Source organism: Chrysemys picta, chromosome 2 (genome assembly GCF_011386835.1).
Source record: "Chrysemys picta bellii isolate R12L10 chromosome 2, ASM1138683v2, whole genome shotgun sequence".
Taxonomy (NCBI): domain Eukaryota; kingdom Metazoa; phylum Chordata; order Testudines; family Emydidae; genus Chrysemys; species Chrysemys picta.
This window is the reverse complement of record NC_088792.1, coordinates 172,114,170-172,126,782: the sequence shown is the minus strand read 5'-3', so window position 1 is coordinate 172,126,782 and position 12,613 is coordinate 172,114,170. Positions and strand designations below refer to the sequence as shown.

General features: G+C 40.5%; 1 long non-coding RNA gene across 1 annotated transcript in view; it reads right to left on the bottom strand.

Annotated features, from left to right (window-relative positions):
• Positions 1-12,613, bottom strand: part of LOC135981614 (uncharacterized) — a 213,814-nt gene that overhangs the window by 80,966 nt on the left and 120,235 nt on the right. Inside the window, exon 3 of the long non-coding RNA XR_010598713.1 lies at positions 4,004-6,609. This is a non-coding gene — a long non-coding RNA (uncharacterized LOC135981614). The remainder of the gene's footprint in view (positions 1-4,003; positions 6,610-12,613) is intronic.

Here is a 12,613-nt window from a genome sequence, read left to right as displayed (position 1 = left end):
CCCCCCAACCTCTCCAAGTTCATCATCAGAAGCAAGCTCCCCACAGACCAGGACACACCAACTCAAATTGGTACCAGATCTTGCCAGAACAGATTCAAAACCTACAGATATATCTCCATTGCTACAATGATGAGCACACCCCACAACCCACTTTTCAAGATCCATGGGTCCTACACATGCCCATCATAACATGTGGTGTACTTCATCCAGTGCATTAAATACCCCCAGAATAAGGCTAGGAGTATGTCATGGAGATCACAGAAGTCACGGAATCAGTGACTTCCAGAGACCTCCGTGACATTTTCTGCCCCTCGGACGGAGCTGTCAGGCCACGCAACTCTCAGCAGCTGCTGCTGGTGAGTCCCCATAGCTCCAGCCACTGCAGATGGCGAGGGGACTCCTGAATTCCCACTTCCCACGGGCAGTGGGGCACCACGCAGCTCCCACCCACTGGAGGGGATGAGGGGACCCAGAGCCACCAGCCGCTGTGGGTGCTGGACCCTCCTCCCTTCCCATTTTGTCAGGGATATTTTTAGTAAAAATGACAGACAGGTCATGGGCTTCTGTGAATTTTTGTTTATTGCCCGTGACCTGTCTATGATTTTTACTAAAAATACCCCTGACACAATCCAAGCCTTACCCAAGAACAACTCCATGGGTGAAACCAGACAACATCACTACACTCTCAAATAAACTCACACAGGCAGGGCTGGTCAATCTTGGGGTGGCGGGAGGGCTAGGGGTTTTTTGTTGTTTTTCTTTCGGCCGGGCGGCGCTCGGGGGGGGGTGAGTTGTTTGTGTTTCGGTGGCGTGGCATGGCGCTCGGGGGGGGGGTATTTTTGTTTTGGCAGCGTGGCGCTCGGGGGGTGCTTCGATGGTGCGGCGCTGGGGGGAGGTTGGTGGCACAGCACTCGGGGGGGTGTTTCAGCGGCGCGGCGCTGGGGGGGTGTTTCAGCGGGACAGCACGCGGGGGGGGCCGTATTTCGGCAGCACAGCGCTCGGGGTTTGTTTGTTTGTTCCGGCGGCGCGGTGCTCAGGGGGGTGTTTTGGCGGGGCTGTGCATGGGGGGGGTTTGTTTCGGCGGTGCGGTGCGCGGGTTTTTTTTTTCCCCCTGGCGGCACGGCGCTCGGGGGGGGGGCGGGGGGGAGTTTCGGCTGTGTGGCGCTGGGGGGTGTGTGTGTTTCAGCAGGGCGGTGTGGCGCTCGGGGGAGTTGTTACGGCGGAGCAGTGCTCTTTTTTTTTTTGCTTGGGGCGGCAAAAAAGTTAGAGCTGGCCCTGCACACAGGAAAAGGATAAAAGTCCCTATCACCTGTGGGTGAACAGTCTTCATAAAGCATTCACTCTGTATTTGACGTATCAGTCCTCATCCACAAAGGAAACCTGCACAACACTTTCAAAAGAGGAGACTGGGAGTTTAAATTCATAACTAAACACTAGACAATAAAAATCATGGACTGAACAAAGACACTGGATTTATGGGTTATTACAACAATCTCTTACCACTAATCTCCCTTTTTTCCCCTATGACTACAGGGATGTTAATGGGCCACTTCACCTTATATGGTCCCTTAGTTTAGCATAAGGAGTTAGCACATATTCTATCTGTCCAACTTGTATTTAGCTGTGACACTTGGAGTACCTTTCCCAGACCTGAAGATGAGCTCTACGTGGATCAAAAGCTTGAAGTTGGTCCTATAAAAGATACTAAGAACATAAGAACAGCCATACTGGGTCAGACCAAAGCTCCATCTAGCCCAGTATCCTGTCTTCTGACAGTGACCAGTGCCAGGTGCTTCACCCACATTGTTTTTGCACTGGCTGAAGTCAATGAGGGTTTTGCTTTTGATTTCAGGGAAGCAGGTTTGGATTTTAAGTCTTCGATGATCTCAAAGTACTAGGAAATATTTCTGCCATTATTTGGGAATGCAAAAATGAATGTACAAGACAGGAGGCCTTACTGAGGCCCCTCTGAAAACAGAAGATAAATTTTACTTGCAAAATTCTCTGCTTTAGTGGGTTTGTCTCAGATGCCTATAAATTGTTCAGGTAAGTTTCTCCGTGGGCCTGCATATTTCACAGAGCTCAAGTTAAGGTGTTTATCTAAATCATAGGGGAGAAAATACCACTATAATCTAACATTCATTTAGTCATTCTTTACTGAAGAGTATGTCATTTACTTTAACCTCTCACCACATTGCAAAAGTAAGCAATGGTATCAATAGCTGAAGTGACTAATACATGGATTTTCATATTAGTCAGAGATCTTTTTCTCAAGATCTGTCCAGTGTATTGTAATTACAGAATAATGTGGAATCTGGATTTATTGTGTTATCAGTAATATTCTTGATTCTTTTGTTGTGTTTTTCTTAGTCTCTCCTCTAATTGTGCACCATATGCAGGACAAATAGATAAGCAGTCATTTGAAAAGGAACTAAGTACATTTTTTTAGATTTAAATATAACTGCAAAAGCAACAAATAGCTCTATTCCACAGCACACAGGAGAATTAGTTAGAGCTGGTCAAAAATCTTCTGTTGGAATGTGTTTTTCAGTTGGAAAATGCTGATTTGTCAAAACTGAAACATTCATTAGGAATGTGTGGATTCTGACAAAATGTCATTTTAAAGAAAAGTGTTTTGATAAGGTTGAAATGCCATTTCGACCTTATGAAACAAAATGTTTCTATGTTTCATTTCTGAAACAACTTTTCATTTCAAAATTTTGTTTATTTGATATTATATAAAATACAAAATCAAAACAAAAGGTTTGATTTTATCAAAATGAAACATTTTGACTGACCAAAAACTAATTTTTTTAAAAATTGAATTTCAATGAAAATTTCAAAATTCTTTGTTTTCATTTTCATTCAGAACAAATAGTAGAATTTCCTGTGAAATGGAAATGCCAGTTCCTGCAGAGCCCTAGAGTTAATTTTCTTGGAGGGCTCCTGTTATCTATGAACATTTGATAAACTTTTTAAATGAAGTAACCGTGGTCCTTATCCTGCAATCATATTTGGGTGGGCAAACCTTTGTGACTGTCTGGAACCCCTTTGATTTCAGAGGGTCTTCACACTGATTTGATTTCAGGATTGGGATGACTTCTTGAGTTCTTTCCATGAATATTCTAGGAAAGAAGTTTACTGAAAAGATTGTTTACAAAAAGAGGAATTACTAGACAATTTGCTTCGCTGTGCCCTCTCATCTGTCTGTCTGTGTTCACTTGCTGTCTCTTGTCTAATCCTTAGATTGTAAACTTTTTGGGGCAGGAACTGTCTTTTTGTTCTGTGTTTGCACAACATCTAGCACAATGGAGACCCGGCCCATGACTTGAGCTAGTATGTGCTGTGGTAATACAAATAATATATAACAGCCACATATATAGGAAGTGCATTTTGAACGTCAGTGTGAGGTTTCACACCGGTAATCTCAGAGTAATACTCACCCAAATCAAGAAACACAAATAATATCATGTGCTTTATCTGTCCAGAGGAACCTGACCAATAATGCTCTAACAATTAAGCTTCTTGTACAAAATCTAAAAAAAAAAACAATTCTTTTTGCAAAAACATTCTATAAATAACATTGAATAATAAATATGTTCAAAGTAATTATCAAGTGCTCCCAGAAAATTTGTGAACTGAAAGAGAAGCTAAATTTGTCAGTTCAATTATTCATGACAAACTCTTCTCCCAGCTCTAGTAGTCATGAATCTAAATTTTTCCATAAAGAAACCACCACTTATCTTAATGTCATAATAAAAATTATTGGTACAATGAATACACTAAAAATGGCAAAACTCCCATTGACTACAGTAGGGCCAAGATTTCACCATATAACTCTCCATTAATAAAAGATACTTTGTCAGCAAACTAATTGTTTTTTTACAATGGTTGCCTGCTGAAATGCAAAAGAACGCATATTTCAATTTATTTTAACCAGCTTTTTTCCCCCCTGAATGAAAGTGAACTTAAAATAGATTTCAATGTAATGTTATGGTCTTACCACTCTTGCTGAAATTGCTCAATGGATTTCTGTATCTTAGTCCCCCTCAGATATCCAGAGGGTAGAATACAGCTTCTCAGACTTCTCTTGATAGTTTTCATATGCTGATTCTGGTGAATACCTGATAAGAGCACTATTTTCTTGACAATGTCATTTCTTTTTCTAAGCTGACCACTGGAAATTTTCAGAAGGAAGTTAGTGCCTTCCAACACAAGCAGTCTATGGGCCCAATCTTGCTCTTATTGAAGTCAACAGGATTTTTGCAACTGATTCAATAAGAGCAGAATTGGGTACCAAGGTTTGTGATGATAGTTTCCAAAATGCAAACTCTGATAAACCTTCCATCATCTGTATTTATTAGCTAATGATGAGCCAAACTCTTTTCAGTTATATGCCCAAAATCCCACTAACTGTGGGGAGGTTGCACAGGTGTAATCAAAGCAAGAATTTGAGTGTGTGTATGTTTGACTCTACTTTACAAGAGACATTCTGAGATTGGCTGCCACTATGGTTTCCTTCTAGGACTGTCAACCTAGTTGTCTTCCCTAGCAGAGGGGGGAGAAAGGAGGGGCTCTTCCTTCTTTTATACCCAGGTGGAGTTAATAAGCCACAGCTGCCACAATGAGCCAACAGAACTTCAGCAGCATTACCCTGGTTTCCAACACCTGCTAACAGTGTGGGTCAACAGAAGAGCGCTGTCATCAAAGTTACAAACTTTCAAAAGAGCGTCTTCCAAGAAATCAGGATCAAAAGGTACTTCCAGCAAGTTATTACCTGAATAGTTTAGGTTGGAAGTATCTAGTTAAACAACCAAAGAAAGTTTGCCTAATTCTTTAATGTAGTATTCCTTTAAAAGTGTCTGTTATTGAAGTGACTCCCATTTCATAATAAGATAATGTCCCTTTTTCCTAGGTTTTTGAGATGTTCTTTTCCATTCAGCCCCCTCAAAGTTTCATATAACTATTTGATTTTTTTTCTTTTACCTGCCATTGGATATTTTTTGTAAATGTTTTCTGCCCCAACTTTCTTGGTAGGCCTATCTATATTCATTTGCCTTTCATTCAGAATTCCACCTGAATTGAGAGAGCTGACTTGAGGAAAGCTTGTAAATGTGGAGGTCATCCCCAGACTAGAATCAGAGGCAAGAAGAGATTTATACCTTTTATTATGTTAAAGGAATTGTTTTCAGTCAGCAGATGGAATGAATAATTTCAGACTATTTTTTGGAAGGTCAATTGTCATGTGAGTGGGCGTCCTTTGGCATCTACTAAGATCTATGAACCATAAGAGCAACTAAACCACATATAGAGCTTTCCAAACCACAAATTGTAATCTATTAGTGGGCTGTGGGTGGTTTTTTAATAAGTAATGGCCTCACACGGCTCCCACATTCTCTACATGACATGCACAATACCCATTTCAAAAATTCCTTAATTGCAACTACACAACTCACCGGGTAGTATTCTCTAAACTCTACATACCTCCAAATGCCCGCCTCCTACAGCTATCCTTTAACAGTGGGCCCTTTCCAGTGGCTAGATGTGATCAAGAATCAGGATCAAGACCCTAGCCATAAAGGGTTTAGCAAACACTGTTTAATATTTCTCCATCCTCCAAGGAGAAAAAGATCAAAATTGCTACTGTTAAGCCACTTGGACAGACCTCATCTTCCATCTTGTTAGTTTTTCTCTGGCTGAAATGGTTTATTTGGAATATCCTACTCCAAATTAAAAAATAAAGAGAAGACAGATGTGACAAAAGTAAAGTCAGGGGGAAAAATGGGGAGAGAGATAATTACATCTGAAATATCTCATTTAAGCCAATTAGCAATACAAAAACCTATATTTGGGAATGTTTTAACATACTTTAGATATTCAGGGTTTGGCTACATTGGAGCTGGAAGGTGGAATTTCCAGCTTGGGTAGACATACCTATGGTAGCTCTGAGCGAGTTAGCATACTAAAAATATGTGCAATCTCATCTGAAACCCTAGGTACATAGCTGGGGTGGCTAGCCCCTCCCACCACCTGTCCAGCTGCTGCTACATTGCTATTTTTTGGCACACAATTTCAATCAAAGCTAGCATGGAAATTATACCTCCACAGCTCCAGTGTAAACATACCCTTGGAGTACACATTTAGGGCCTGATCCAAAGCCCACTGAAGTCAATAGGAGCCTTTTCATTGGATTAGAGGGACCCTGATGAACACTGCTGTACAGTAGCCTTTATGTACATTATTTATTTCAGGAGAAATCATACAAAGTCTGTGAGCACTTCTTGCTTGGTGTTGAGCGTCCTCAGTGGAAGTGCTCTCAGTAGGATCGGGCCCCAATGATGATAAATCCAGAAATGGCCTTTGAAATAAAACCAGCCCAGAGTTCCTCCAAGTCTTTTAATCTTTTAAGGCTTATTATACTATTTTTGTCTGGAGCGGCCAAAAGGAATTATGTCATGTCTTCTCACTCTTGCTGCAGTCTTGTAAAATGAGTATCATCTGTGGATTGTACATCGTGCTCTGGCTCTTTCAGTATTCTGTCATTTGATTGGTTGTTGATTCCACTTTCCAGATTCACTCAGTCATCAAGGTCCTGTTGGATGCCACCATCTGTCGGAAAGTACAAGAGGCACAGGGTCTAAGAGTTGATTCTCATGAGAAAGAGTGTAATGAGAACAGGAAATGGCACACCAGGAATCCATTCTTAGGACAGACTATAGTAGAAGAGAACAAACCCTTATTGTAGTTCATACAGTTTTAACTTTATATTCCTTGTGATCATCCTTTGATTCATTCTCTCTCCCCCTCCCCACTCCATTCCCATCATAGGCCTGGGAAACAGGATATTTTATGAAATTCTTCTTTCCGGTGAAAGGCTACATGACATCTTTAATTAGTAACTCTGAGCCAGGGACTCTAACAGGAGAATGAATGAAGAAATAAGTTGTCAAAGATATTTTGTTTGGGATTTAAATACAGACCTCTTTGGGCTACACTTAAGATAGCCACTTGCCTGCCATTTACTATGATTATTTATGTTAATTTAAAAAACGACATTTTACTCAGCTATCACAACATTTTTTCACACTGGGTGAGTGGGCAAGAAGAATTTTGCAAGGCTCATTTAAAGCTTAATCTCTCTAGTGTCTAGGGTGGGAAACTCAATTGAAAAGACTACGTTGTGTGAGAGAGAGCACCTCCTGCTTCCCCCAAGGGTCAATGCCAACCAGCTGACTTTTCACACAAAATAAGGTGGAGTATTTCTCCACAGAGTTCACGCTGGAAACTACCGTTATCCAGCTGAGATTTATAACCTGCTGAGCAAGGTTCCCTAGACAGCTAATCAATAGCAACCAAACTTTGATCAGAAACAGCTCTGGGTATAAAGCCTTTCCTGAACAGAGACCAGCTATGCCAACTATGTTTCACCTTGCCAAGTGAATAAAATCAAACCACCAAACTCGTGACGCTTGTTACTCAGGGGCCACCCTGGCATCACTGCTGAAATCAATGGAAATTTTGAAAATGACTTCAATGTGAGTAGGATCAGGCTGTTAATTCAGATTTGAATGGGGACAGTCCGGCAGGCTCCAGCAGCCTTCAAAAATCATGATTCTCCACTGCCTTGTTCTCTATGTAGTTATTCAGAAAGAGTAGATGTAAAATGCAACCAAATCAGAATGGTCAGTCACTGGGCCTGATTCTCCAATGCCTTGCATCCTGTGCAGTCATTTACACCAGGGCAAAGTGAGAGTTTAAAGCTACCATTCTGAGGTGGTAGCATTTTACATCCCCTTTGTACACAGGTAAATACCCACATCAGGAGCAAGACAGTGGAGAATCAGGCTTTGTATGTCTAGTACTACAACAGCATATTCAGCTCTAAAACCATTGGAGGTAAACCTGGAGAATTTCAGAACGAGGGCCAGGTCTGGTATTGACACATTTCCATATCCAAACTTGAACAAATGTGAGTGGCTACACCCAGGTGCACTGCAAGAGAGTGGAGGAGTCAAGGCCTGTCAGCTCTTAAAATAGACTAGATAATAAATCTTAAAATATCTTAGAGCTTGTCTACATGGACTTTTAGTTTGTGGCAAGCTGGAGTATGAATCTACCCCCCACTAGCTGGCTGTGTGGACGCGGCTGATGTACACTAACAGTTCCTTAGTGCACTTTGATGTATCCTGCTTTGAAATAGGACTAGATCAATGTACACTAAGGACGTGTTAGTGCACATCAGCAGGGTCCACATGGCCAGTTAGACTAGTCCATGGCAGACTAATGCAGGTAGATACATACCTCAGCTTGCTGTGAACTAAATGACAAGCCCTTAGACAAGTGAATACAACAACATTTCCTTTACGCTAAAATTTTGTGTGACAAATGCACTAACTTTTACCTCACCTTGTCACATCAAGATAGCTGTCCACAGGTTTTCAGGGCTTCATAAGAAAGTAAAGCAAATGGAGCCTTTCCTCCTGTTCTAATTAGATCTAATCAAAACACATGAATGTACTTGGTCATCCTCATACTGGAGCTGTCTGTACAAAGTAAGGTTTGTTCATCCTGGTAAACTGGTTTGCAGCAGAAAATAGAAACTGCTACTGCTAATAAATGAGCCTGTAACTCTAATCAAGGATTATTACTGTGGGAGCATTACTAATGCTTTAAGTGTCTTTATCACATCTTGTAAAGTGTTATCAATCAAACTACAAGTGTAGAGCAGGTAAACGCTGTAGCTCTGGGCAACAGATAAGCTCAGAAAAACTTTATTAACATTGTTCTCTAAATAAAGTTTCCCCTAGGAAAGTGTCAGGTGATCAAAGTTAGCATAAGAGATTTTTTGGGGGGAGAAAAAAGAACTTTAGACTTGTTCATAATATTTCTCCCGAGACATTTTCAGGACCATTTCCACTATCCTCAAAGGTGGAAGCTAGAGTCTGGACTGAATTTTCTTTTTTTAAATTGGAAATAATTAAGTTGTAGAATGTGCAAAGTTATAACTAAAAAGAAATAATTTTTACATTTCTCAAAAAGAACAGCAGTTGTGGAGAAATGAAGCGTTTTCCCTCAGTCTCATGATGAAAATATCTCCTTCTCTGATCAAAACCAGATGTCTCCATACATTTACAATAGGGTCTGCCTATTTTTAAAATAAGACATGGTTGGTGCTATTATTAACATTGTGACTTGAAATTTACATCAAGAGGAGATCATGAGTACTAGAACCAAATGAACTTTGAAATATGCCTCAAATGCCCAAAATGAAGATGGGGGGATATTACACAGGTACATATACTTACTGTAATAGGGTCTAATGCATAGTGTTTGGCTTGGTACAATCCTATGCTACACTGAGAGTTATGCATGCTTCATGTAAAGAAGGTATAGAATTCAATTTCAGTGCTATAATTGAAAACTACTATAAAATTCCACCATTACTGTTACGCTATAAATTACATGTGTTCTTGATTCCTCAGACCCCTTTTATGAGTGCCAAGTGCCTCAGTGGATTCAGGGTTTAGCCTTTCATCTGGGTTCAAATCTTGCCTGAGGTCACAATTGAAAATGAGTTTGGTGGTCTCATTTTAGTCTCCATTTGTATTCATCACAAAAACACTGGCATGATCAGCGCTCTTTCTGCTAAAAAGAGGGCTTAGCAGGACCGGACTGAAGTATATTGGCAGAGCTGTTTGAGGAAACTTGCATAGCATTTGCCAGGCTTTTAGTGGTCTGTTTCCTTTTTCAAAATGCAAATATAACTTTCACTAAGGTCATTGAAAGTTGCTCGTATTGTGAGAGGAGATGAGACCCCTTTGCCTGGCTCTAATTAGGATCATGAATCCTTGTTTTGGTAAACTCTAAGTCCACAAGTTAAACTAAGACTTTTATTTTAGATTGTTTTTTCCCCATACAGGTTCTTACTTTTGAGAGGCTGGAATTACCAGAAAAACATATCTCCCCCAAAATCTTAAATGTGTTTTAAAAAGAACCAAGACACTGCATTGTATCCCAGGACTACATATTGATATAATCTGCCAAGAACAGGACAAATCAGGCACCAAATTGTGCCTGAATCACACTTTATTCCCTACTTCCACCCTTGACCTACACAGGAGGAGGGGAATAATCCATTACTGGTCTGGATCAGTACTAGGAAACTACTTCTCCCCTGGAGTAAGGAGAAAACAAAGGAACAGATTGTGACTCTCAGAGTCACAATGTATTCCCTGCCTATACCTGGGCAGTGCAGCTATGTTGTGCAGGCGAGGGAGCAGTGTTGGCTCCTCCCATTCCCTCAGTCCTGACCACCTGTGCAAGTGGGGAACAGCAGCCCTACACAGTGAAGAAAGGGGCACAACACACTCTCTTAGTTCCCTACAGGTTGTCATAAAGGCAGGTGAGAATTCTACCCACAATAAGTCATGTAATAGTCCTTTGCACTTTCATAGCACTCATCATCCAAAGGTCTCAATTCATTTAAAAATGTAGCTAAGTTACACTATAGCCATTTTACAGGCAGGGAACCGAGGGGGAGAGAAATCAAGTGGCTTGTGTAAGGTTAGTCACAGGTCAGAGTTGGGAATAGAAACCAGAACTCCCGAGTCTCAATTCTGAACCCTAATCACTAACTATCCCATGTTGTGAGAAGCTGTAAGCTGAGAATTTGTGAGGTTTTGTGGAAAAATATGTGCTTTGCCAGGATTTTTTTTTTAAATCCCTAAACAAAAGAAACTGAGATGCAAGCGGATTTGTCCTAACACCATTCACTACATCCAAGAGTGAATGCACCCCCTTGGACGTACACAGCAGTACTTTATACACAATGCAGTTTTGAAGTGGCAACATTTTCAAGATTTTAGTTATTAGTTTCATTCTATTGTAGGTTCTATTTAAACATATGTTGATAAGATAAACATTTCCACTTTCACAGCAAAATCCTATATTAATACTCTCAGCAATCACAATGAAATCCTTTCACATTCCTTATCCAGTTACTTCACTATTTTCATAAAGGCAACTCCCTCAAACAGTTAATTACTTTTATCCTATTCCCTGAATTGTGATTTACCTGATCCCATATTGGAGGTGGGTTGGCACCAAAACCTTGACTCTGAACCCTTTGGATTTTGGAGGTGATCACTTCAAATGCACAACCTCAGATTCAAGCTGGCCACTATGATTTTGATCTCAAGTTAGACCTAAAAAAAGAACTGTCCTGTTTTTCAATCCTGGTTCAGAGATGGTTGAAAATCACACAAGTACATTTGGCACAATACTAGTGCTGTAAAATCTCTGCCCACACCCCTAGCTCTGACTTACTCTCAGACCCAAATCCAAGCCTAAACCTAGTTGTGATCTAGGTCAAATCACTGCCTCCTCAGTTCATCTATATCACAAAGTGACATCACTGGACGGCTTGGACCCCAAACAGATACTGCTGGAAAATCTGGGAAAGCAGCAGCATAATATTTTGAAACACCCATGGGGGTGAGGGGAAGAGACTTTTTTTAATGTTGTAATTTGTTGAATCTTCTTTTCTGTTTCTGGTGTAAGAGGGAAAATGCTCATGGCCCATAGAGCAAGAGTCAACATGTCAATTTCAATACAGACGATGATTATTTAAAATGAAGGAAGACACTAAAGAACAAAACACCTATATGAAAGAGGGTGAGAGCACAGTGTGAGTGTCTCAGTCTTTAATATCTTCTACCTTGAATTGCCTCACAGTACACAGAGACTCATTACATTTAAAGGTACAGTACACAGATTCATACCATTTCTCCAAGTATGCCACAGAGTTTTTGCATCTGGCTCAGAAAAAAACATGCATTGTCTTACCTATTCCTCTGTCATGTATGTTATAAAGTCTTTAAGGCAGAAACGAGGGATAAAAGTTCCCGAAGTACCTAAGTGATTTAGGAGCTTTCAAAAGTCATTTTGGCATTTAGGAGCCAGATTTTTAAAGGTGTTTAGGCACCTAGAAATGTAGACAGAAGCCTAGTGGGATTTTCAAAAGCCTGGGAAACTGTCAGTGGGACCACTGGATGGTGAAAGCACTAAAAGAGCACTCAAGGAAGACAATGCCATTGTGGAGAAGCTAAATGAATTCTTTACATCAATCTTCACTGCAGAGGATATGGGAGAGACCCCCATACCTGAGCCATTATTTTTAGGTGACAAATCTGATGAACTGTCCCAGATTGAGGTGTCAATAGAGGTGGCTTTGTAACAAATTGATAAATTAAACAGTAATAAGTCACCAGGACCAGATGGTATTCACCCAAGAGTTCTGAAAGAACTCAAATACAAAATTGTGGAAATTCTAACTGTAGTATGTAACTTTATAGCTTAAATCAGCCTCTAAAACAGAAGACTGGAGGATGGCTAAGGTACTGCCAATTTTTAAAAAAGGCTCCAGAAGTGATTATAGCTATTACAGGCCAGTAAACCTACTTCATTACCAGGCAAATAATAAATAACAAAATTGTCAGACACATAGATAAATGTGATTTGTTGGGGAAGAGACAACATGGCTTTTGTAAAGGGAAATTATGCCTCCCCAATCTATTAGAATTCTTTGAGGGAGCCAACAAGCACGTGAACAAGG